General features: G+C 36.1%; 1 protein-coding gene and 1 non-coding gene across 2 annotated transcripts in view; both read left to right on the top strand.

Annotated features, from left to right (window-relative positions):
- Cnbd1 (cyclic nucleotide binding domain containing 1) overlaps window positions 1–24002 on the top strand; it is a 429741-nt gene that overhangs the window by 189437 nt on the left and 216302 nt on the right. The gene's annotated exons all lie outside the window — the stretch shown is intronic.
- Window positions 2391–2500, top strand: LOC114106539 (U6 spliceosomal RNA). Its single transcript, XR_003585215.2, has one exon. It is a non-coding gene; the product is annotated as a U6 spliceosomal RNA (small nuclear RNA).

Here is a 24002-nt window from a genome sequence, read left to right as displayed (position 1 = left end):
CGTAAGGTCAAGTTTGAAAAATGATGGCATGCTGCCGTACACTTGCATATGTTTTTTTACTTGACTGGTTAGCTATTTACTCTTTGACTTGTTGATGGCTTTCCTAATTGGGTAGAAAAGGTGTAGTTACTCACCACAATATAAAATATTGAAAGGTGACAGAAAGAAGGCACTTTACTAGTCTCTTGGGAAAGAAAATTGCTTATCTGTAATTGTTTTGCTCTCTGAAGAAATATATCAGACTGCCACTTCCACATGAATCTCCTGGTTATAGTGTGACCCACTATTTTAATGTCAACAGAAACAAACCCATGTAGAGTTTCTCTGGCTTTTGTATGCTCTAGTTAACCCGAGGGACCTTTAAGCTACAATTTGTACACGAAGATGGCAGCATGACACAGAGGAGGGTAGGGATTGATTTGTAAGTCGTGTCCTAGCATGCAGAGTGACAAACAGCGGACAGAAGCAGCAGAGACAGGGAAAGGAAAGTAAAAATAAAATATACACCCATCATCTTACCTAAAAGTGGACATATAGTAGGACATTGATGAAATTAATGTTATAAAATTCTAAATACACTGGCACCCAGAGCCTGGATGAGGATCATAACTAGTTGTTCACTCATTCCATGACTATTTATTGCTTACTTATGATATGTCAGGCTCTGTATTATATAATGGAGATATACTAAGTGAACAAAATAGATGTGATCTCTGCATTTATACAGAATGCTCAACTAAAAAAAGTAAATTGATATAATGTAAAAATATATAAGGAGTTAAGTAAGTGTAAGATTTGGGGAGATTCAGAAAGAGGAAACACTATCAAGGAAGGCCAGAGAAACAACGAGAGGGATGAGCTGAATGCAGTTTTGTCTGCTGGAATATGGCAAGTGTTGAAACTAGAGTAGGGAGCTGGGCAGGTGGCACACTTTGTACATCATGGTAAACCAGAAATGACACCCAAGTAAATCCAAGCTCATTCTTCTTTCTAATATTACTCATCAAATGCCTGCAACATTACATGCTGTTTAAGATGCAAAGAAAATAGAACTATTTTTAACCTCTGTATCTCTAATTTGGTAAGACAGAAAGCCAAACAAAAGAGTATCAGTACAGGGTGTAAGAGCTAGAAATGCTGAAGAAACACGAAGGAAATTGAGGAGGGGAGTCTAGTTTGAGAAAATGGTAAGAAGTGATTTTTGGTTTTTGGTTAAGAAGTGACCTTTTGGTTATAAAGGTCATGGAGAGCTGGTCAAGTGGCAATGGACAGGACATTTGACAGAGTGAGGATGGATGGCCAGTGGTTTAGATGCACGGGCACGAGCAACAAGGTATTCCCAACTGCACATGCAATGATTTGACAACAGCAGCGTTTTCCAAAGAGTGTTTCAGGAAAAAAAAAAACAACTGTGAATTGGAAGCACTTTATTTCCTTGTTGGAAAGTTGTAATCCTCATTAGCATAGTGTGGAATCTGAAACAAAAGTACAGTGATAAAAACTGTTTTAACTATTTATGCATCATTTTTTATTGGTTGTTCAAAACATTACAAAGCTCTTGACATATCATATTTCATATATTAGATTCAAGTGGGTTATGAACTCCCATTTTTACCCCAAATACAGATTGCAGAATCACATCGGTTACACATCCACATTTTTACATAATGCCATATTAGTAACTGTTGTATTCTGCTACCTTTCCTATCCTCTACTATCCCCCCAAAATTATTTGACCACAGAATATTCTCCACTCTTCTTCTTTGGATTTACAAAACCTGCTAACAATCCATGAAACAATTTGAAATCGATAGAACCTAGAATGGTTGGTGAAGAGAGTCAGAGGATGTGGACTCACAAAAGCTGTGATCTACCAGATTCATCATTTGGAGATAACTTCACTGAATGTTTCCTCCAGTGTGAAAGATCAATGGAGTGACACATTCAGCTTTACTCATCTCCTTTAAATATGTTTTCTTTAGGCTTTGCATCACTGCAGTCAAAAGACCTGACAAGAAAAATTTTGAGCAGGAAACGTTTATTTTAGCTCCTGGTTTCAGAGGTTTGAGTCCATGGTCAGTAGACTCCATAGCTCTGGATCTGAGGTGAGGCCAAATGACATGGTTTCAGGGCATGACAAAGGAAAGTACCTTCTTGCCTTATCTCACATATAGAGATTTTTGGGCAGACCTCATATCTAAGCCATAACCAAAAGGTCTGTGGGGAAAGACTTATCTGAATGGTAAACTTAAGAAGATTAAATGAGAATATGAAGACAACTGCATCATTCCTCCTCTTAAAGGTGCAACCAACTAGGGGTGTTTCTCCAGGTAGGAAAATTTACTCTAGTTCAACATCCCCTAGGGACCTGAGGGAGATTTTCCTATTCTGGATTCAACATTAAGAAAGCACATATACTCAAATTTTAATGATGCAGTGAATATTAGCATGGCCCCTGTGTGAGGATGACATGCAAATTCTTAGAGTGTTCCATATTTTTATTCTGAGCTCCAGCCACTTAGAGAAATTGGGGTAAAGTTTTATGGCCTAAAAGCTACTGAGGAAGCAGGTGGTGCTGAGGGAAACCCCTCTGGCCACTCTGAAAATAGAAGAGAAGTTTACATCCAGCTTTATTCAGGAAGGAGTTCAGTCCAAAAGCTGCCACTGTCTAAGGGATCCCTCTAGAGAAAAGTTCAAAGGAATTGGCTAATACCAGTTGGTTGAGGACCATGTCTGTGGAGCTTACATGGTGTCCAATGAGCAAAGTGAAGTTATAAAGACAAAGGAGGGAGATATTTCCAAGGACTCTCACTCCTATCTGAATAAGAAAGATAACCCCAGTTTCCAACTGGACAATAGCCGTCGCTGTGATTTTGATGGAATGAAAGGAAAGGTAGTCAGACAACAAAAAATAAATATTACCATCACCATGCCCAGTAACCTTTACTGCTAAACCTAATACATATTTTCTTAGTTTAAGTGGGCATTAAGTATGCATGCTTGTGGATTCAGAATTTGTTCTTTAAAGTTCTACTTGGACATAGTTTAAATGTCCACCCACAGGAAGCAGGTGAATGCATTATGGTTCATCTGCATGACATTGTGTTTCATACCTGTAAACTGAGTGAGGAAGACCTTTATACTCTGATAATACCAACTGGCTGCTTTCTGAAATGAGGAGCCAGATGAAGAACTATGTATGGATTATGCCAAAGTTTTTCCAAGTATGTAGAGGAATAAAAATACAGGAACAGAATACATGCAAATTTTAGAAGAAAAGCTTCTAAAATAGTGGCTTTATTCTTGCAAATATAAATGTTTCACATAATTAGTAAACATTGTTGAATCAAATTAAATATTTTAAAAACACAAAAATTGAAAAGTGAAAAAATGAGCCAATATTCAGTTGGGACCTCTGTGAAAATGAAATATTCAAGTGAATTGAAAATATATAATTTTGATTTTATACTGTAGAGGCAAAACTATCTGTCAGTAAAGCTTAAATTTTGTTTACATTTAAATTTTGTTTACATTTTTATTAATATTTAACAAAAAATAGAAAGCACATTTAACTACAAGAATAAACCATATCTCCAACATAGATTCATTAGTAATAAGAGAGACATCTTAGTTATCTATTCCTCATTTGCTTTTTTTCCCCTCAATATTTTTATGGTTTATACAAGGTAAGGAGGTTATGTTTATTGTGCTCTATGATATCCAAATATTAAGGAAGTTGGTATTTATCCTGTAAATAACTGAGAGCCACCAAACTATTTCAACAAGCAACTACCATAGCCAGATTTGCATTTGGCAGCTGGATTAGAAGCACAGAAGATAAATTAGAGGTGGAACTGTGCCGCAGTCTGGCTGAGCACAAATCACGAGCCACTGAAGCAGGAACAAACTTTATTTTTAAACTGCAGGAAAACACTTCACACAGCTCCCGGGGAATCCTCCTGAACGCGCCATGAGGCTTGTCCAGGAACCCCCAGCCGGAAATATCTCTCCCGGAAATCCCTCCTCCTGCACTTCCCCAACCAATGGGAACTCTCGGGGAATCCCCGGAAATCCCCAGGAGAACTCCAAAATAGTGCGAGAACTCAAAAGTTGCGGCAGAGGCGGATAGTAATGCCTCGCCTGTCAATCAATACTGTTGGCAAAATGACAGGGGCCATACAGACTCAGCCGTGGCTCTCAGCATCTCCCCCTTTTTGTTTAATTAAACAACAAGCAATGTGGCTTAGGGACCGTGCCTGTTAGGCAGTCCAATTCAACATATGGTCCTTACCCGTCATCGGATGAACTGACCTCTAGGCGTCAGCCTCCTGTCTTAGGTTGGTACCACTGCAATTGGATCATACCCGTCACTGACTACCGGTCCAGCATACAGCCATACTTGTGGATAGGCCTTTGCACCAGTGGGGGGGTGAGGTTCTTCGCCTCACCTCTGTTGGCCCCCAAATTTTAGACTATCACTAGTAGAAGGGAGGATGATGCAAAATGCCATGACACTAAGCCAATTGAGGGCTCCTTTGAAAAATTGTACCACTGGTGACACCATCAGCAAAAATACTCCAGCACTACCACAATTCGCTGTACCAACAGATAGTTCACAATGCATACAAGTGATACATAGTCCAGGCAAGGTCTGCAAGCAATTCAAAGCAGAGGAATCTGTCAATATGTCCATTTCCTCCCAAAGTAAATAGACTCCTTAATTGAGCATTACTTGTGGAGTTATTATTCATTGATGCATCAGTTTTTACAGTTTGTTGTGATAACTATCGAAGAAGCTGTAGTTTGGTTTTATCTTTGTCTTAACCGGCACTGGGATGAAGATAGGAATTCTGGCAATGATGCTAAGAAAAAAATTATGTAACATTCCAACAGGCACTAAGAAAACAATTTTTTGAACAATTTACATTATCCTGAACAGAATTATTAAATATAATGAGAAGGAAAGGTGAAAGTAAACAAACAGATCTGTTAACCTCCTTATTTGTTGACATATTAAAACAATTTTCAACAGCTGTTTACCCAATCTAAATTAAACCATTAAAATCACGTGAATAAAAAAATTCGGATCCATTTATTCATGAGTGCTCCTCATATATGATATATGGACATACGCACATACAGACATACAACACAAAACAGAAGTGTGCACACATAACATACAACACTTAAGACAATAGTAAAGGCCTTGAAGCTTTACCTAGGTGAAATCTCCATTGCAAATGCTTAAAAACTCCACAGTCAAAAATTAAAACTGATCAGAAAAACATTAACCTAGGTCTGTATGAGCTCAAAAATAAAATAGAACTTCATGATGTGGGAAAAGGCAAATAATAAAATAAATATTGAAAAAAGCATCCTGGTTAATCACTGTCGTAGATGTAAGAATAGCCAAACTGGAGTTCTGGATATCAGCTGTTATGGATTTGAGTCAAATCATCTTCCTTTTGGCCTGTAGAAATTGTTTTAGTTAATCTCTCTGGAATCCAAATCGGCTGCTGTTCTCCCTGTGGAAAAACACAAACAGAACCCTGACTCCAGACAATCACTGGGTCAGGACCTTTCCATTGTCCTGTTAGAATATCCTTCCAAAGTACCTTAGGCTTATGTACATTTTTTGGACACATATGCCTTTCCGCAGCACTAAGCCCTGAGGAATCCAAATTTAAAAAGTTTAGAGTAAAAAGGGTTATTTTAAGTTTATCTTTGGGTGACATATACCCCTTTCCAATTCCCTCTTTTTGCTTTAGTAAGTACATTTTAATAGTTTGATGAGCTCTTTCAACTATGCCTTGTCCTTGTGGATTGTATGGAATTCCTGTTATATGAGTAATGCCAAATGATGAGCAAAATTGTTTAAAAGAGGTAGAAGTATAACCAGGACCATTATCTGTTTTTAACTGTTTTGGAACGCCCACAGTGGCAAAATTTTGTAAGCAATGAGCTATAACATCTTTAGTTTTTTCTCTGGAATGAAGGGAGCCCATCAAAAATCCGGAAGAAGTATCAACTGTAACATGCAAATATTTTAATTTTCCAAATTGTGGCAAGTGTGTGACGTCCATCTGCCAAATATGGTTAGGTATCAGTCCTCTAGGATTGACTCCAAGATTAACTTGTGGTAAAAAGGTCACACAATTTTGACATTGTTTTATTATTTGTCTAGCTTGTTCCTTAGTTATTTTAAAGCGCTTTTGTAAAGTATTAGCATTGACATGGAACCTATTATGAAAATGTGTAGCTTCTTCTAGTGTAGAGAAAATATGTATGTCATGTGTAGTTTTATCTGCTAAATCGTTGCCCAAACTAAGGGCTCCAGGCTATCCTGTATGTGCTCTGATATGTCCTATAAAGAATGGATCTTTTCTGTCCCAGATTAGACTTTGTATAGCAGAAAACAAAGAGAAAACAGTAGAGGAAGGGGAAATCCTGCCAGCATCTTCAAGGGATACTATAGCATTAACTACATACTGACTATCAGAAAATAAATTAAATACAGAATCTTTAAACATCACAAAAGCTTGTAAAACTGCATTAAGCTCTACCTTTTGAGCTGATTGTTTGGGTACTAAAAATGTAAAAGTTTGATCAGGGGTAACTACTGCTGCTGTACCATTATTTGACCCATCAGTGAATACATTTGGAGCATTCATGATAGGGGTTTTTCTTGTCATTTTTGGAAAAACTACAGGATGCGAAGACCAAAAAGACAACAAAGGATTAGATGGTAAGTGATTATCAAATGAAACATTAGATTTACACATGATTATTGCCCAAGTATTTAACTCATTAGCTAACTCATCAATTTGATCCATAGTATATGGAGTAATAATTTTATTGGGAGAAATTCCAAACACTCCCTTTGCTGCTTTTATTCCTTTGAGTATTAATTGTCCTACAGCCTCAGGATACCTAGTAAGAATAGTGTTAGGAGAATAAGATAAATGTATCCACAATAATGGACCTTCTTGCCAAAATACTCCTGTAGGAATATTTTTTGTTGGTATTACAATAAATAATAAAGGCAAAGTTATATCAATTCTATCCAAATGCATATTTTCCATATATGTTTCAATAATTTTTAATGCCTTTCTTGCTTCAGGCGTTAACATGCGGGGTGAATTTGGATCTGATGGACCTTTTAGGATATCAAATAAAGGTCCCAACTCTCCTGTTGGTATGCCTAGATAAGGCCTTATCCAATTTATGTCTCCTAATAACTTTTGAAAGTCGTTAAGTGATTTGAGTTGATCTACTCGTATTTGAATTTTTGGTGGACGGACCATGGTTGAGGATAATAGAACTCCTAAATAATTAATTGGAAAATTTAATTGTACTTTATCTATTGCTATCTCTAGATTATAATTTTTTAATAAATTTGTAAGTGTGGCATAACATTCAAGCAATGTGTTTTTATCTTTGTGTGCTAACAATACATCATCCATATAGTGAAATATTTGTAGTTTAGGATTTTGATTTCTAAGTGGCTGGATTGCTTTGTTAACATAAATTTGACACATAGTTGGGCTGTTAGCCATCCCTTGAGGGAGTACTTTCCATTCATATCTCTGATCAGGACCTTCATGATTCAGTGCAGGGATAGTAAATGCAAAATGTGGACTATCCTCAGGATGAATTGGAATTGAAAAAAAAAAACAAAATTTAATATCTATAGCTAAAACGTACCAGGTTTTTGGCAAAGCAGACAATTGAGGAATCCCCGACTGAGCAGGTCCCATAATAACCATCTCATTATTAATGGCTCTTAAATCTTGCAATAATCTCCATTTACCAGATTTCTTTTTAATGACAAAAATGGGAGTATTGTAAGGAGATACGGAAGGTTGTATATGTCCCTCCGCTAATTGTTGTTTGACCAGGTCATGGGCTGCTTGTATCTTTTCTTTAGTCAGGGGCCACTGAGGAACCCATACTGGTCTATCTGATTTCCAAGTAATTTTTATTGCCTCAGTGACCCCTTCTGAAAACCCAGTCCATGTCTATTTATTCCCTGATCTATTTGAATGGGTGCTGCTATGCCTTGTTCTCCTAATATTTTTTCTTTCCTGAAACCTTGTCTAGCCCTAATAGTGGGCGCATTTGGATTGATGTTATTTGTTAATGTCAAACCTAATTGATCTAGGACATCTCGTCCCCATAAATTTATAGGAAGATGATCCAATACATATGGCTGTATAGTTCCTTCGCATCCTTCAGGATCCTTCCAATCTAATACCATTGCACTTCTATGGGGATTAGTTGCCACTCCTAGGCCTCGAAGCGTTTGAGTGGCTTGTTGTAACGGCCAATGTTTTGGCCATTCTTGACGAGATATGATGTTAAGGTCTGCACCTGTATCCAGTAGTCCATTAAATTCATGTCCTTGAATATTTAGTTTTAGCATGGGGCGAGAATCTAAATTTAAAGACAGCATAGCCCAATCTACACCTGTGGAGCCTAATCCCCTGGAACCTCTTTCTATATTACTACTGGAAAATTTATCATGTAGGCTGGGTATTATTAATAACTGTGCTATTCTATCTCCTGGTGAAATTACTGATATACCCTTTGGAGAACTAGCTATAATTTTTATTTCACCTTCATAATCGGGATCAATTACCCCGGGACTTATCATAAGTCCTTTTAGCGTAGAAGAACTGCGTCCTAACAATAAGCCTACTGTTCCTTGGGGAAGAGGTCCTTTTACTCCTGTGGGAATGATTTGAACTCCCATCTCTGGAGTTAGTACTGCTCTGGCAGAGGCGCAGATGTCCAACCCTGCGCTCCCTCTGGTTCGTCTGATGAGAGATCTGATGGATAATGTGTCCTGGGCACTACCCTGATGGTGTTGCTGGGTTCCTCCATGGTGTTTCTGGGTTCCTCCAGTGCCCCATACATTTGTGGTCGTGGGCCCCGGAGCATTGGGCCCCCCTGTCCGTTTTTTGGCAATGGAGCTCGATGCCTTTCTCCACGATATCGTGGGTAAACACTTAGTCCTTGTCTGTTTTTTGATAACGGAATACCCTCTATGGTGGTTTGAGAACGGCATTCATTAGCCCAATGTTTCCCTCTACGGCATCGTGGGCAAATACCCGGTATTCTATTCGTTTGATATCTAGCTTTGTTAAACCCTCCTCCTATGGGGCAACTCCTTTTAAAATGTCCTGTTTGATCACAATTATAGCATGTTTTTGGCCTGGCATCTAAAGCCTGTTGTACTGCTGCTAAGACTTGCCCTTGTTCATTAATGTCTCTACATAATTTAATATATGTGTTTAAATCTTCATGTCTCCATGGTCTAATGACCTCTCTGCAACAACGATTTGCTTGGTCATAAGCCAGTTGTTTTATAAATGGCATTGCCTGTTCTGTATCCCCAAAAATTCTAGAAGCTGCTTGAATAAGCCTATCTACAAATTCAGCGTAAGGTTCATTAGTTCCTTGTATTACCTTAGATAATTGACCTTGTAAACCTCCATGCCCCTGTAAAGTTTTCCATGCCCTAACCGCATCTACAGCAATTTGTGCGTATACGCCAGGATCATATTCAATTTGTTGCCATTGACCCTCATAAGGTCATTTTCCTAACAACATATCTAGATTTCTTTGAGGGTAACCGGCTGCTGCATTTCGCCTAGCTGTCTCCCTGCAAAATTCCTCATTGGCAACCTTCCATAACAAATATTGTCCTCCATTTAGTAGATTTACACATACTAGCCCAATCTGCTGGCGTCATGTCCAAGTTGGTAATGGATTCGACCATGCTTACAGTGAACGGTGCTTGAGGATCATAGGTTGTTACAGCCTCCTTTAACTGCTTCACTGTTTTGAAATCTAAAGCACGGTGAATTCGCTGCCCTCCTGCCTGCTCAAGTACAGGGCATGCTAATCTTTGAGGTCCTGTATCAGGATCCCATCTATCAACTACGGGGTTTGAGGGCCACTCAGCTATCTCCATAGGGGGTGCTGTTGGTTGAATTACGCCCTCTGGTGATAGAACGGTGTTAGTAGCAGCCTCCTGTTGTAGCTTTTTCCCTAATAGCTGTTTCTCCTCTAAGCTTTCTTCCTTTAAATTTTCTTCCTCTGTCTGACTAGCTTGAGAGACCTTCTCTTTTGCTTGATCTAAAATGTCTTTCTCCATGGTCTGAACCTCTAACAATTTACTTAACACTCTTTCAGTTTGTTTTTTACTAATTTCTAATCTGTTATAAAGATAACGCAACCCAATAAGATAACACAAAACAAAACCGAAACAGAATGAAACAAAAACGGAACAAAAAATCGTTGTATCAATTTTCCTATTTTCTTGATATGTGCATTTGTGGTCTATTTCTATCTCTTCCTCAGGGGCGAACAACTTCAAACCTTGAGCCAACCATTTTTCCCAATCTGCCTGAGAAAATTCTAGGGATAGGCAGCTTGAAACAAACACAAAACAAATCAAAACAAGAACACATTGTTTTTTAAAATGGTCACCCATTCTCTCGCCTTCCCTTAGGGGCAAGCAATTTCACTTACCCCGAAGCTTCAGACGTTCCCCGTACGGGCCACCAAATGCCGCAGTCTGGCTGGGCACAAATCACGAGCCACTGAAGCAGGAACAAACTTTATTTTTAAACTGCAGGAAAACACTTCACACAGCTCCCGGGGAATCCTCCTGAACGCTCCACGAGGCTTGTCCAGGAACCCCCAGCCGGAAATATCTCTCCCGGAAATCCCTCCTCCTGCACTTCCCCAACCAATGGGAACTCTCGGGGAATCCCCGGAAATCCCCAGGAGAACTCCAAAATAGTGCGAGAACTCAAAAGTTGCGGCAGAGGCGGATAGTAATGCCTCGCCTGTCAATCAATACTGTTGGCAAAATGACAGGGGCCATACAGACTCAGCCGTGGCTCTCAGCAGAACTGAGCCTAAGAAACCAATCTACAAAGAAAGCAGCAGCAGTCATCCAAGGAAGAATTGATAAGTTCTTGAGTTACACCAATGGCATAATTTACTGAAGAAGGGAATGGATATGGCATATATTTAGGAGGTTGAATCCACAGTACTAGGAAAATAATTAGATATATGATGTTAGAGAGGGGCAGTCTGGGGGTAACTCCCAAATTTCTGAAAGGAGTTCAATTGCATTTGATTTGGTAGATATGAAAACCTCTATTTCTAGCATTCTGAGGTGTGTGGCTTAGGAATCTAAATGGCGAGGTCTAGTTGGTCATTGTATATATTTATTTGAAACCTAGAGACATTTATAGTCTAGAAATTCAGGCATGGTTGTTATCTATTAATTAGTGGTACTTTGCTCACTGGACAATAGTATCAATAAGGTTCTTTAGGAAGGTTCTGGAACAATTAACCTGCTCCATATCAATACTGAACATTTATAATGTGCCCACTATGTGTAAGCATCACATGAAGCACTCTACACATATAATCCCATGTAATCCTCATGACTACTCTGTAAATTAAACACTATTACAATATTATTATCACTTTACAAGTGAAATTTGGAAAAAAATGAAAGAGAACTAGGAATGGCATCCCAGAAAAACTGATATTTAAGCAGGCATTGAAAAAATGTATCAACAATAAAGGAAAGATGAAGTGATTGAAGAGGAAAAAAAATCTAAGGCAGATCCTGGTGCTCAAATGAAGAAAGGACTTACTACCAAGTTCAAATGCCTCCTTTCTGGATAAGCATTAGATTTTCAATCAGGAATTAATTCTTTATGAATATTCCCATATATCTTGAATGCAGTTGATAAATTATCCAAATATATAGAAACATGTTTTTGTAGTTTGCTATTTAATTATCTTTCAAGGAATGCATACTAAAATAATTTTGCTGTATGAGGGTCTTTGACAAATATAATTTTAATCAGAGATGGGCATTAAGTCTGCTATGGGAATAAAGAAAGAAAACCATGGTGTTCTCATTCCTTTTTTTGTTTCTTCTATAAAAGGTCAAATTCAGCTGCATAGTGTACGGTAGCAATTATGATTCACAGAGTTAGTTCCCTGCTAGAAATCTACTCAGAAAAAGGTTTTGTTTGTTTGTTTGCTTTTAAAAGAGGAGAAATAATTTATTTTCTACATGCAGATACAGGAAGAGGAGATGTCCATGTCTTAGAAAATGATCAAAGTTACTTAACTTGAAAACGGATTGATTGTGAAAGAAACTGATATCACCCAAGAATTCTAAAGTAATGAACTAAGGGTCCTTTGATCAATTGCATAGGGACAGTTATTAAAAACTGAATCACAAGGCAAGCTTCTGCATATATGTACAGATGAACATCAATTTTTTAAAAATCCTTTCTAAATAACAATATTGCTGATTTATTAGCAATTGATTATGTTCCATTTGATTTCTGAGATTTAAACTTGATTAATAATATTATTTCTTTTATAATCAGCCTTGTATCATTGGTCTAGCTAACCAATTAATTTATGAATAAATTTTTGTGTGTGTTCCTTTAATCTGAAAATTACAAAAAATAATAACATAATAATATTAAAAAGGCTCTTACACAATGGGCAACAGCCAGGAAGAACTTACTATAAATGATAGAATTGATGTCTACTTAAATTGCAGAATGCAGGTAAAAAGTAGTAGGGATAAAGTGACCACTTTAGTCAAAGTTAAGAGAGGTACACTGGTTACATGATGATTGTCCTATTTCTTGGAGTCATTAACACTTGACCATATGTGAAGACATGTTTAATATTTTTTGCATTCAGCAGAATGCTTTGGCTGGCATAATTTTTTAAAAATGTTTTTACCTCTGCCCTTTCCTATCCCCTTTTTGAAGTGCCTATGCACAGGAAACTTTGCCTGGAGATTTCAATAGATTCCCAGGGCTCTTCTTCCTGCCAAAAAAGTTCAGGTGGGTAGAGGTGTCTTAAAACTCTGAGGCTTGGTTGTGAATTCAGAGTTTAAATAAGCTGTCTATTTTCATTCTGAGAACATTTGCCTGATTCCCCATTTATTGTGCAAAAGCAGTCTACATGATTTTGAAATGCAAAAGAAGTTTGGTATGGGTAAATAACTGTGATTTCTCTATTTGATATATCTCACAATGTTGTCAGATACCAAAATGAGGTCATATATTCTCCTTGTCAGTAGCATGGGCTTTGGAGTCAGGTAGACTAATTCTGTATGCACTATTTATTGCTCATATGACAATAAGCAAGTTACTATACTTCTAATTAAATTTTATCTTCAAAATTGGTCAATGATAATTATTTAATAGGTTTTCGTAACTAATAGTTATTATGTACAAAATGCTTAGGAGAGTGTTGATCCACAAAAAACATTTGAATAAATGGTCTTCCTAGAATATTTCTAATTTCGCCTTAGAGTTGATCTTGCCTGAATCAAACTGCCTGGGGCAAAATCTAGACTCTTAATTTCTTAGCTATGACCTGCAGTGAGATATCTCTGTTACCTCTATTTCCTTGTTTGCAAAAAGAGATTCATAATAACATTCTCTCTGTAAATTCATGAACTTATATGAGTTAATACATTAAGCTTTTATAACAGCACCAGACACATAGTGAAACCTCAACAAATGTTTTTGGCAAAATGGATTGTATCAAAATTACCACCAGTGAGTGGCACTGTCAAAGATAAAGTAGAAAACTATAAAGAAAGCTTGATTTTCATCCAACAGAGTCTGTGCTCAACAGTGATCTTCACTTTCCTTTTCCTTCACTGCTTTTAAACTTTGTTTCTACATTTGTACTGTGCTTTAAAATTTGAAGATCAACACAAATTAAATGATCTTATCAACATTAAGCAATAGACTCCCTTTAGGGGAGGGGGTGGTTGGGGTTTAAAATCCAGAAACAGATCTGTCTATGGTCTTACAGCAAAGTGACAAATGATCTGGTAAACTATTTAGCAACTTTATACCCTGAGTCTTGTGCTTAGCTTAATCAGTTCATAGGGCTATATAAAGAACGTGAGCATGCTATCAATCCAAGGGTTTATATACAGTAGGAAAGAGTGAACATGAGCAAAACAGAGCCATTCCTTAGCAAGGACTTTTCATTGTTATGCAAGTTCCATTATGCAGAATATAACATATCTCATTTTCTAAGCAATTTAATAGCCTGCCAGTTATTATTTCACAGGATCAAGCTATAAATCTGCACACATTTTGAAGGTTTGTAGTGTCTATTACTTATTTCATTGTGTTTTATTTATTTTTTTAGTTTCTAGTAATCTTTTTTTGTTTATAGTTGGGCTGATAAAAGTTTAGTTTTTATAGTAATATCTGAATATATCATTTTACTTGTCTCCTTTTAATGGATGCTCATTTGCATTAGATTATAAATGGTTAGTACTGATTTTCAAATCAGTATACAATAAGATTCCATTAGTGTCTGCCATAATTCTTGCTAGTGGATAATTCGTTATTGACTTTTCTTGAATTATATGAAGCAGAGAAACACCATTTCACTTCAGTTGGGGACCTGTATCCAAAAGAAAATAAACAACAAAAACCAACAAAACCTCTTGTAGATTTCCTAGGAATTTTTATAACTTATGGAAAAAGTAGAGCTGACTCAGACATTCTTCTAGCTCTTATGGGAGGTAGAATTAAAATGGTAAAGTTATAATTAGCAAAATACAATGTGGTGCAATGTAGGCAGAGCTTGTGGTTATGGCTCTTGTCTTAGGAGGCTCTGCAGGGCTGGAGTGGAATGGGAGATAAGGGTGCTGTCACATCTTTTACCTTGGAGGCATGACAAATCTATCTCCCACCTTCATCTACCATAGTTTGGCCACAGAGGTGGAAGTTGCTCTTCTGGATTTGGTTTCTGAAATCATCTGAATAGCACCTCTGCATCCAACCTGATCTACCTCTCAAAGACTTGATGGCTATGCCATGGACACCAATTCTCGCTCTGCATTTCTACTTCTCAGATTACTTTTATACTTACTCCTGGCTTCTTCGGATCAAAACACTGCACCAAACATGCTAATTAAAATGACTGCTATAATAGCATTTATTATTAAAAGTGAGTATTTATATTTTGAATATTTTAGTACACAGCTACATACATACATACCTACACAAACTACAGCAATAACTGAACCCTTGTCCCTGCCTTTGAATGAAGCCAAGTGATGTGGCTCTCCAGTTAGATGAAGACCACCTATCTGATGTTTAAGCCCAGAAAATATGCCATTCCTATCTATATATGTACACAGATATGCTTCTCTGTGTGTGAAAAATCAACTATAATTTTTATTAGGGTATGAAGAAAGATTAAATATAATCTTTAATTTTAATTATATATAATTTTGAAGTATTTTTCTATCTTAATTTTTATTGATATAGCATTATAAAATCCAATTCTAATGCAGTTCTAAGTACAAACACTTATGTATTTTAATTTTGTGCAAAATTAAATTTATATTTTTCTGAAATACAAAATATGTGAAAATACTGTCTTAGTTTTAGGTTACAGAAGTATGAGAAAAACAGATTTTTATCAGCTTTTACAATATTTTTCTTTAAATGTAGTTTTTAATATCAACTTATCATAACACTACCTGAAAACAAAATACTGAAGAATATAAATCAATGTAATGAAATTCTTTATAACTTCATTTGTAGCAGTGGGACATTCAACATAAAGGTCAAAATTGATCAGACCCTTGAATTATCAATACATTCTTCTAGAAAAATGTTGCCAACAGTTAAAAATAACATTTTAAAATTATCGAGATTATTATGCTCTGGTCAACAGTCCTTAAAGAGTTCCTTTAGAAGTCAGAATATAATCTATAACAAAATCTGTGCATGGTAAAATCAATAAGGCACAGAGTCTTGATCAAATAAGAGGGGAAATATTCTTAACTATGTGGAATTCCATTTATACATTTTAAAAACATAATCTTATAATCAGGCACACTGTATTATGGCAATTACAAACTCCAGGGCATGCAACATTGGCCATCAGTGTTTGATACCTAGCAATGCAAAGTGTAAGTGGTTATTTAATACCCTTCATTGCAATAGAATGTATTTCCTGTGGCTTAAAATCCCTGTAACAAAGAGAATACAGTGGTGACATCATCATCATCATCATTATTCTTATTTGAAATTTTATTTCTCTTGTGTGACAGACTGAAGAAGAAAGATTTGAACTGGCAGAGCCTCTGCTTCACAGGATATTAAGAACCAGTGTTTTAGTCAGCTTTTTTCGTTGCTGTGACTAAAAGATCCTAACCAGAACAATTGTAGGGGAGGAAAAGTTTTATCTGTCGGCTCACAGTTTTAGAGGTTTCAGTCCATAGACAGCCGGCTCCATGCCCTGTGGTTCCAGGTGAAGTTGGACATCATGGTGGAAGAGTGTGGCAGAGGGAAGCAGAGAGAGAGCTCTCCACTTGCCAGATACAAATCTACTTCTTCTAGTTACACCCCCACCTGCCTCCAGTTATAACCCAGTGCCATCAGGCATTAATTCATTGATTAGTTTAAGACTCTCATAGCCCAATCATTTATACTTTGAACCTCTTTCATTGTCTCACATGTTGAACTTTTGGGGGATACCTCACACACCCCAACCATAACAACCGGCTCTGCTTCTATTATGTTTCTCTGCCTTTTCTTGAGGTATTAGTCCTAAATTAGTGGTGAAAGATAGGTTACCTCCACACATTTTGTTTTCTTCAAGGAAAAGAGAAAGAGTAGAAGTTCAGGAGGAAAGCAATTTACTGTTTTATGAATATAACATGGAAATTACTGACATCCCCTTCATTCAGAGTGCTTTGGCAAGAACTGTCATTGACAAAACCATTTGCAAGAGAGGCAACTATTACACAACTAACATTTGCAGAAGATCCTTGTACTAAAACTTTAAAGAGAAGACTGATATTGGAAGATTGGCCCATCTCTCCTACCTTCTTCCTTAATGAGGATGTAAAATTGAAAAATTAAAAGAGATGAACACAATCATAAAGCATACAGCATCTGTTAAGGAAACCCAGAGATTTACAGATGAAAAAATATTAAACAAAAGAGTAACTGAGAGCACATAGTAACAGTCTAGAATTTAAAAAAATAAGAAAAATAGAAAATTTCAACTTGTTGGAATTGTTAAATTTGATGAGATATCTTTTGGGTTTGACTGAAGAATTTCCCGGAGATTCTAAATCAATTTCTATATACTCAGTGTAACTTATTCAGACAATGCATTTTGTCAGATATGCCTTACCAAGTCACTCACCGATATAAGTACATCTCCACTTTTAAGTATAGAAGAGAATAAAGAATATCACATTCTTAAACACCATACAAATCACTTTTAAAATTCAGGATATTGTAAAACTGCTGAACACAAGATTCAGAAGCAAAAATGTGATGATAGTAGCATTCTATTAGGTCACCAAACAATTTCAGTCTTTTTGTGCTTTGGTGTAGCAGGGTTGCTCTCTACATAGGGGTCTCTGGGAAGCCAGAGGGGCTGAGAGTGTTCAAAAATTTTGTAAGATCTTTCTAAAACACAATATTTTTTTGAGGGGGGGGCGTGTATCAGGGATTGAACTTAGGGGCATTCAATCACTGAGCCACATCCCCAGGCCTATTTTGTATTTTTTAATTTAGAGGCAGGGTCTCACTGTATTGCTTAGAGCCTTGTTAAATTCCTGACACTGGCTCTGATGCTGCCTCTAAACTTGTGATCCTCCTTTCTCAGCCTCATGAGCCACTGGGATTACAGGTACCTACTACTGTGCCTGGTTAAACACAGTTTTTGACCCTTATTTTCACCCATATCTTCTTTTGCATGATTTGGAAATTTTAAATTAAGAACAAAGTCAATAAGCATAGACAAACTTAGGATAAATCTGAGCAATGATTAATATTCAGATTTATTTTAAAACAGAAAAATGTTAAGAATAGGTTATAAATTGCTGGTAATAATACATCAAAATATAAAATTAGAGTTTTGTGATAGTAAAATTGTATTAAATTACCACAAGGTTTGTTTTCCTGCTGTTCCCATTATTTTTGATAGTAGAATATTAGTGCTTTATAGATCTGTTTAATAGTGGAGAAAATGTAATTGGCATAAAAATTGTGTTTTCTTAATTTTAAGGCTTCTATTTTAACTGTGTGGCAACTAGTAGTTATGAGACACATTCAGTTTGTGTTCCTTAATTGATTGATCATGGTATCTTAAAGTTTTAAAATCTGATACTGTAGGAAAATGGTATGTACTATGAAAATAATAGTTTTCTAATATATTAAGAAGAAGAATGATTTGAGGACAAGTTGAACAATAGGAGGTTTGCATTTGGATGGCAGGTGCCTGGTCTGTGTGGTCAAGTACATAGAGAGGTCACCCACCCAATGTAGTAACAACAGGCATTAAAGTAAAATTTATTTAACTTAAGCAAATTGATAGGAAGCTTGAAAACACTTGGGGGGGGGAATTTATTGGCAAATGAAAATAGCTAAAGAAAAAAGTGAAATAATTAATACAACAATTATTTATTAAGCACTTTCTAAATACAAGACACTATTAATAGTACAGAACATATGTCTTCATTTTGTTTATAATCTAATGAGGGTTAAGCTGACAGTCAAATAGAAGAAAATACACAATGAATTGGAAGATGGTATATGTTACAGAGAAAAATTCATTAGGAGTCTTTGTAGGATCAGGGGTGTATAATTCAGTTATATTTCAAAATATGCCAAAAAAAGGTCTTACTGAGAAGCTGACATTTGAGCAGATGTGCAAAAGAAGTGAGAGGGCATGCAATGCAAATATATGGAGAAAGAACTTTTGAAGCAGAGAAAATAGACAATGTAAAACCCTAAGGTGGGAGTTTGCTTGGTGTATTTGAGAGACAGCAGGAAGTCTGATAGGAGTGGATAAAGAAAAGCTTCAAATGTGGTCAGAGATATAGCTTGGCCCATTGAATCAAGACACAAATCTGATTGAGATCTTCCTATAGTGCGAGCAAGGATGTTACCAGAAGGAATATTTAGGAAACTACTATATTCATCTGGATGGAAGTTGAGTATTTGACCAAGCTTATAATAGTGGAGGGATGAGAAATTCTCAGATTTTCTTGTCTCTGCCTTAAAAATGTATATATTCAGAACATACATGTTTTTCTCAGAATTTAAGGGCAGAGATTCTCCTTGATGGCAATACATAGTTAGAATCAAGGCCTTGAATATTTCTTCTACAGAATTAAAAATTGAATCCCTGGATAATTAGTTTTCATAAGACAGAATGATTTAAAGACTTCAATAGAATAATTGAGTTAAAATATGTAGGAAACATTGAAAAATAATTGTATCACATTGGGGTTAATTGGGAAATAAGACATTCATAAAATATTGAGTTGCTTTGGAAACTACAGTCTTAAAACAGGTATTTCTATGAGGATTATTAAAATGTGATTATGGCTTTGAAGAGAAATAATTATTTTGAAAACATTATGTTAAAAGGGCTGTATTTAAATGTTTGCCCTTTTAGAGAATGGTTAAAATGTAGTGTTACTCAATACAAAGAAAAAAAAACATGCTAAAATACTCCCAAAGAAATTAGAGTTAATATAAAGGATTTGTTTTGTGTGTGATGAGTTTATAAGACATGGAAGCCAAACATTCTATGAAAGGCTTCAAAGAGACAAGTAAGAAAAGAAACCTTAGAACTGTCACGGTTTTAGTCAGCTTTTTCACTGCTGTGACCTAAAGGATCTGACCAGAACAACCACAGAGGAGAAGTTTATTTGAGGGTTCACAGTTTCAGAGGTCTTAGTCCATAGAAGTCTCCATTTCTCTGGGGTTGAGGTGAGGCTGAATATCATGGTGGAAGGAGGTGGTGGAGGAAAGCAGCTCATATCATGGTGACCAAGAGGGAGAGAGGGAGAGATGAAGAGAGGGAGGTGGGGGGAGAGACACACAAACACAAAATATGTACCCCATAGCAATACCCAAATTCCCACCTCTTCCAGACACACTCTACCAGTTCAATTAATCCCATCAGGGATTAATTCACTGATTGGGTTAAGACTCTTATAACCCAGTCATTTCTCCTCTGAACCTTCATGTACTATCTCACGTGAGTTTTGGTGGACACCTCACATCCAAACCACAACAGTCCCTAACCTGAAAATAGAGGCCAAAGTATGCATGAGACTGCCCAGGAAATGCATATAAGAAACACACACACCACAGGGTACATCACTGCCTCTGTAGGAATACCTCTTCTAATACTCCTCTGAGCTTTTGATTCCTCCACTTTGCTTTATTTATCTATATTCTTCTATTCACTCATGCCCTCTTCTCCGCCAGCCCAGAACCCGATCAACTAACATGTTCCTTTATTTCCTTGATAATTTCTTATAATTTTTATATTCCTATTATCATTTTAACAAGTCATTTTTAAGGAGGATGATTAATATAGCTATATTTGTATGCTGAATCAAAAGCATTGACTATTTAATATATATACACTTTAATTGATAAGATAGTAATTGTACATTCTTAAGGGGATACAGTATGACACTTCCATACATGAATACGATGTGTAATGATCAGATCAGGGAAATCAGCCTATCACCTCAGACATATATTATTTCACACCCAAATTTATTCTAGTAGCTATTAAATATTCAATTGATTGTTGTGAACCCAAGTTAATCAATTGTGCTATAGAACAGTAGAGGTTATTTCTATCCAACTACATCCCTGTGTTTGTTAACCATTCTCTCTCCATGCCTACCTGCCCCACACCCTTCCAAGGCTCCATTTAAATTCCATTTATTTATTCTATTCTAATCTCTATTTCTTTGCAATCAAGTTTTTAGCTTCCTAGTCTGAGAACATGTGGTATTGACTTTCTGTGCCTGCGTTATTTCATTTACCATGTCATTCAGTTCTATCTATGTTGCTGCAAGTGACAGAATTTTCACTTTTGATATATGCATTTTACTTTTTAAATTATCATTTTAATTGTACAAATCAATAGGGTAAAGTGTGATAATTTGAACCAAGTATATAATATGTACTGAAAATTAGGGTAATTAATGTTCCCATCTCCTTATCATTACTTTGTATTGGAGTCTCAGAGCTCCTCTGCTCTAGTTGTTACATAATACACAATAGGCTTATGGTGACCTATAGTTCCCCCCTCTGCACTGTTATGTAGTACACTACACACATTTAATAATGGGTTTGGGTACCCATTATTAAACCTCCCACTATCCCCTTTCTCTTCCTCTCTTCCTGGCCTGTAGTAATCACTATTTTACATTCTGATTAACTTTTGAATACAAACATATGAGCGAGAACATAACACATTTGTCTTTCTGCATCTGACTTACTTCACTTAACATAACATCTTCTAGTGTCTTCTATTTTGCTGCAAATGATAGAACATCGTTAATTTTAAAGTGGTTGAATAATACTCCAAAGTGAATTCATTTAATATTTTCTTTATTCATTCATCTGTTGACGAGTGTCTAAGCTGATTCTATGTGTTAGTTATTGTGAATAGTGAAGCCAAACAGGGACATGCCCATGTCTCTTTAATATATCATTTCCTTTTGGATATATGCCCAGGAATGGGATAGCTGGATGTTGTGGTAGATCTATTTGTAGCTTCTTGGGAAGCCTCCAAACTGTTCTTCATAATGGTTGCACTTATTTACATTCCCCAAAAAATGCATGAGTGCTCCATTTTCTCTACACTCTTACCAGCAGTTACTTTTTTTTTTATAATGGCTCTAACTCTGGAGTTACATAATGTCATTCCATTATGATTTTTTGTTCACCTTTTCCTGTTTATTAATGACATTGAATATTTTTTCATACCATTGTTGGCCATTTAAATTTATTCTTTTGAAGGGGTGGGGTATCTATTCATATTCTTTGTCAATTTTAATTGGATTACTTGTGATTTTTGTTACCGAGGTTTTTAAAAAATTCTTCATATATATATTTTGAATATTAATCCCTCATCAGATGAATAGTTTGAAAAACATTTTTCCCCATTCTGTAAGTTATCTCTTCACTTTCTTGATTGTTTTCTTTGCCATGCCAAGGTTTCTTAATTTGATATAATCCAATTTGATCATTTTTGCTTTTGGAGTCTATGTAAAATAATAATAGGCATTGTCTATTCCAATGTCTTTTACTATTATGATTATGCTTTTCCTAGTAGTTTTATAGTTTCAGTTTCAACATTTAGATCCTTAATCCACATTGAGTTTATTTTTGTATAAAGTGAGAAATAAGGGTTAATTTTCAGTCTTCTACTCGAAATATAGAAATAATTTCCCCAGCACTATTTATTGAGGATTCTGTTCTTTTTCCAATGTTTTAGGTGTCTTCATTAAGAAACAGCTAGCTGTAAAGGCATGACTTTCTTTGGGCACTCTCCTCTGTTCCATTGATCTATGTGTCCATTTTTATGGTAGTATTATATAGCTTTTGCTATAGCTTTTTAGTATATTTTGAAGTAAGTTAATGTTAGATCTTCATTTTTTTCCCTCAAATTGCTTTGGCTTCAGGGTTTTGTGTGATTCTATAAGAATTTTAGGATTGTATTTTCTAGTTTAATGAAAGACATTTTTGATAGTTTGATTTTAGTTAAAGAACTTGGTATAATATGGATATTTTAGCATTAATAATGTGTCTAATCCATGGACATGAGAGGTCTTTCCATTTTTTCATGTCCTCTTCAATTTCTTTCATCAGAGTTTTGTAATTTCTGTTGTGGAGGTCTTTTACTTTATTGGCTAAATTTAATCACAGATATTTTATTTATTTGTTGTTTGTAGCCAACTTTCATGATTTCTTCCTTGACAATATTGTTATTGATGTATAAAAATGCTACTGGTTTTTGTATGTTGATTTTGTGTCCTGCCTCTTTACTGAATTTGTTTATCAGTTTTAGTAGTCCTTTATTGGATTCTTAAGGGTTTTCTATGTATATATAGAATCACACCCTCTCTAAACAGGGGTATTTGACCTCTTTCTTTCCTATTTGGATGACGTTGTTTTTTCTCTTATCCTATCGCTTTGGCTAAGACTTCCAACACTTAGATTAGTGAAAGTTCTCTGTTATTCAGCTTTTTGTCACTGTGACAAATACTTGAGAAAAACATCTTAGAGAAGGAAAGAGCTATTTTGTCTCATAGATTCTAAGGTTTCAGTCTATGGTCAGCTGGCTGCAAGAAAAAGACATCATGGTGAAAGAACATGGCAGAGAAAAGCTGCTCAGGTCATGGCAGCCAGGAAGCACAGAGAGAGAGGAAGGGCCTGGAGACAAGATGTAGTCTTCAAGGATATGCCCCCAAGACCCACTTCCTTCTACTAGGTCATATGTCCTATACTTTCAACTATGAATCCCTTAATGGATTAATCCACTGATGAGGTCAGAGCCATCATGATACAATCACTTCCCAAGAGCCCCAGCTCTGAACATTGATGTATATAAGGAGACATGTGTTTTTTAGAGGGAACTTCATGTCTAAATTATAACAGTGCATATCTTTGCTGTATTCTTGCCCTTAGAGGAAATGATCTCATCTTTTCCAAATTCAGTGTGATATAGGCTGTGGGTTTGTCATGTGTAGTCATTATTGTGTTGCTGCTAAATTACTTTTATGCCTGATTTTTGAGGTTTAAAATATTTAATCATAAAATAGTTTTAAATTTTATTCTATTTTTAAAATTTATTTGGTTCTTGGAACTGAACCCAAAGGCACCTTACCACTGAGATAAGACTCCAGTCCTTTTTCATTTTTTATTTTGAGACAGGGTCTCACTAAGTTGCTTAGGGCTCCAGTGAGTTGCTGAAGCTGGCCTTAAACTTGTAGTCCTCCTACATCAGGAGGGATTTCAGGCATGCACTGCTGTTGAATTTTATTGAATGCAATTTGTGCATTTACTGAGATGACCTTATGATTCTCATACTTATTTCTGTTGATATATTAAAATTTTTAA

This window comes from Marmota flaviventris, chromosome 15, assembly GCF_047511675.1.
Source record: "Marmota flaviventris isolate mMarFla1 chromosome 15, mMarFla1.hap1, whole genome shotgun sequence".
Classification (NCBI taxonomy): domain Eukaryota; kingdom Metazoa; phylum Chordata; class Mammalia; order Rodentia; family Sciuridae; genus Marmota; species Marmota flaviventris.
Note: the sequence above shows the minus strand (reverse complement) of the source record. Positions and strands in the feature narration are given on the sequence as shown.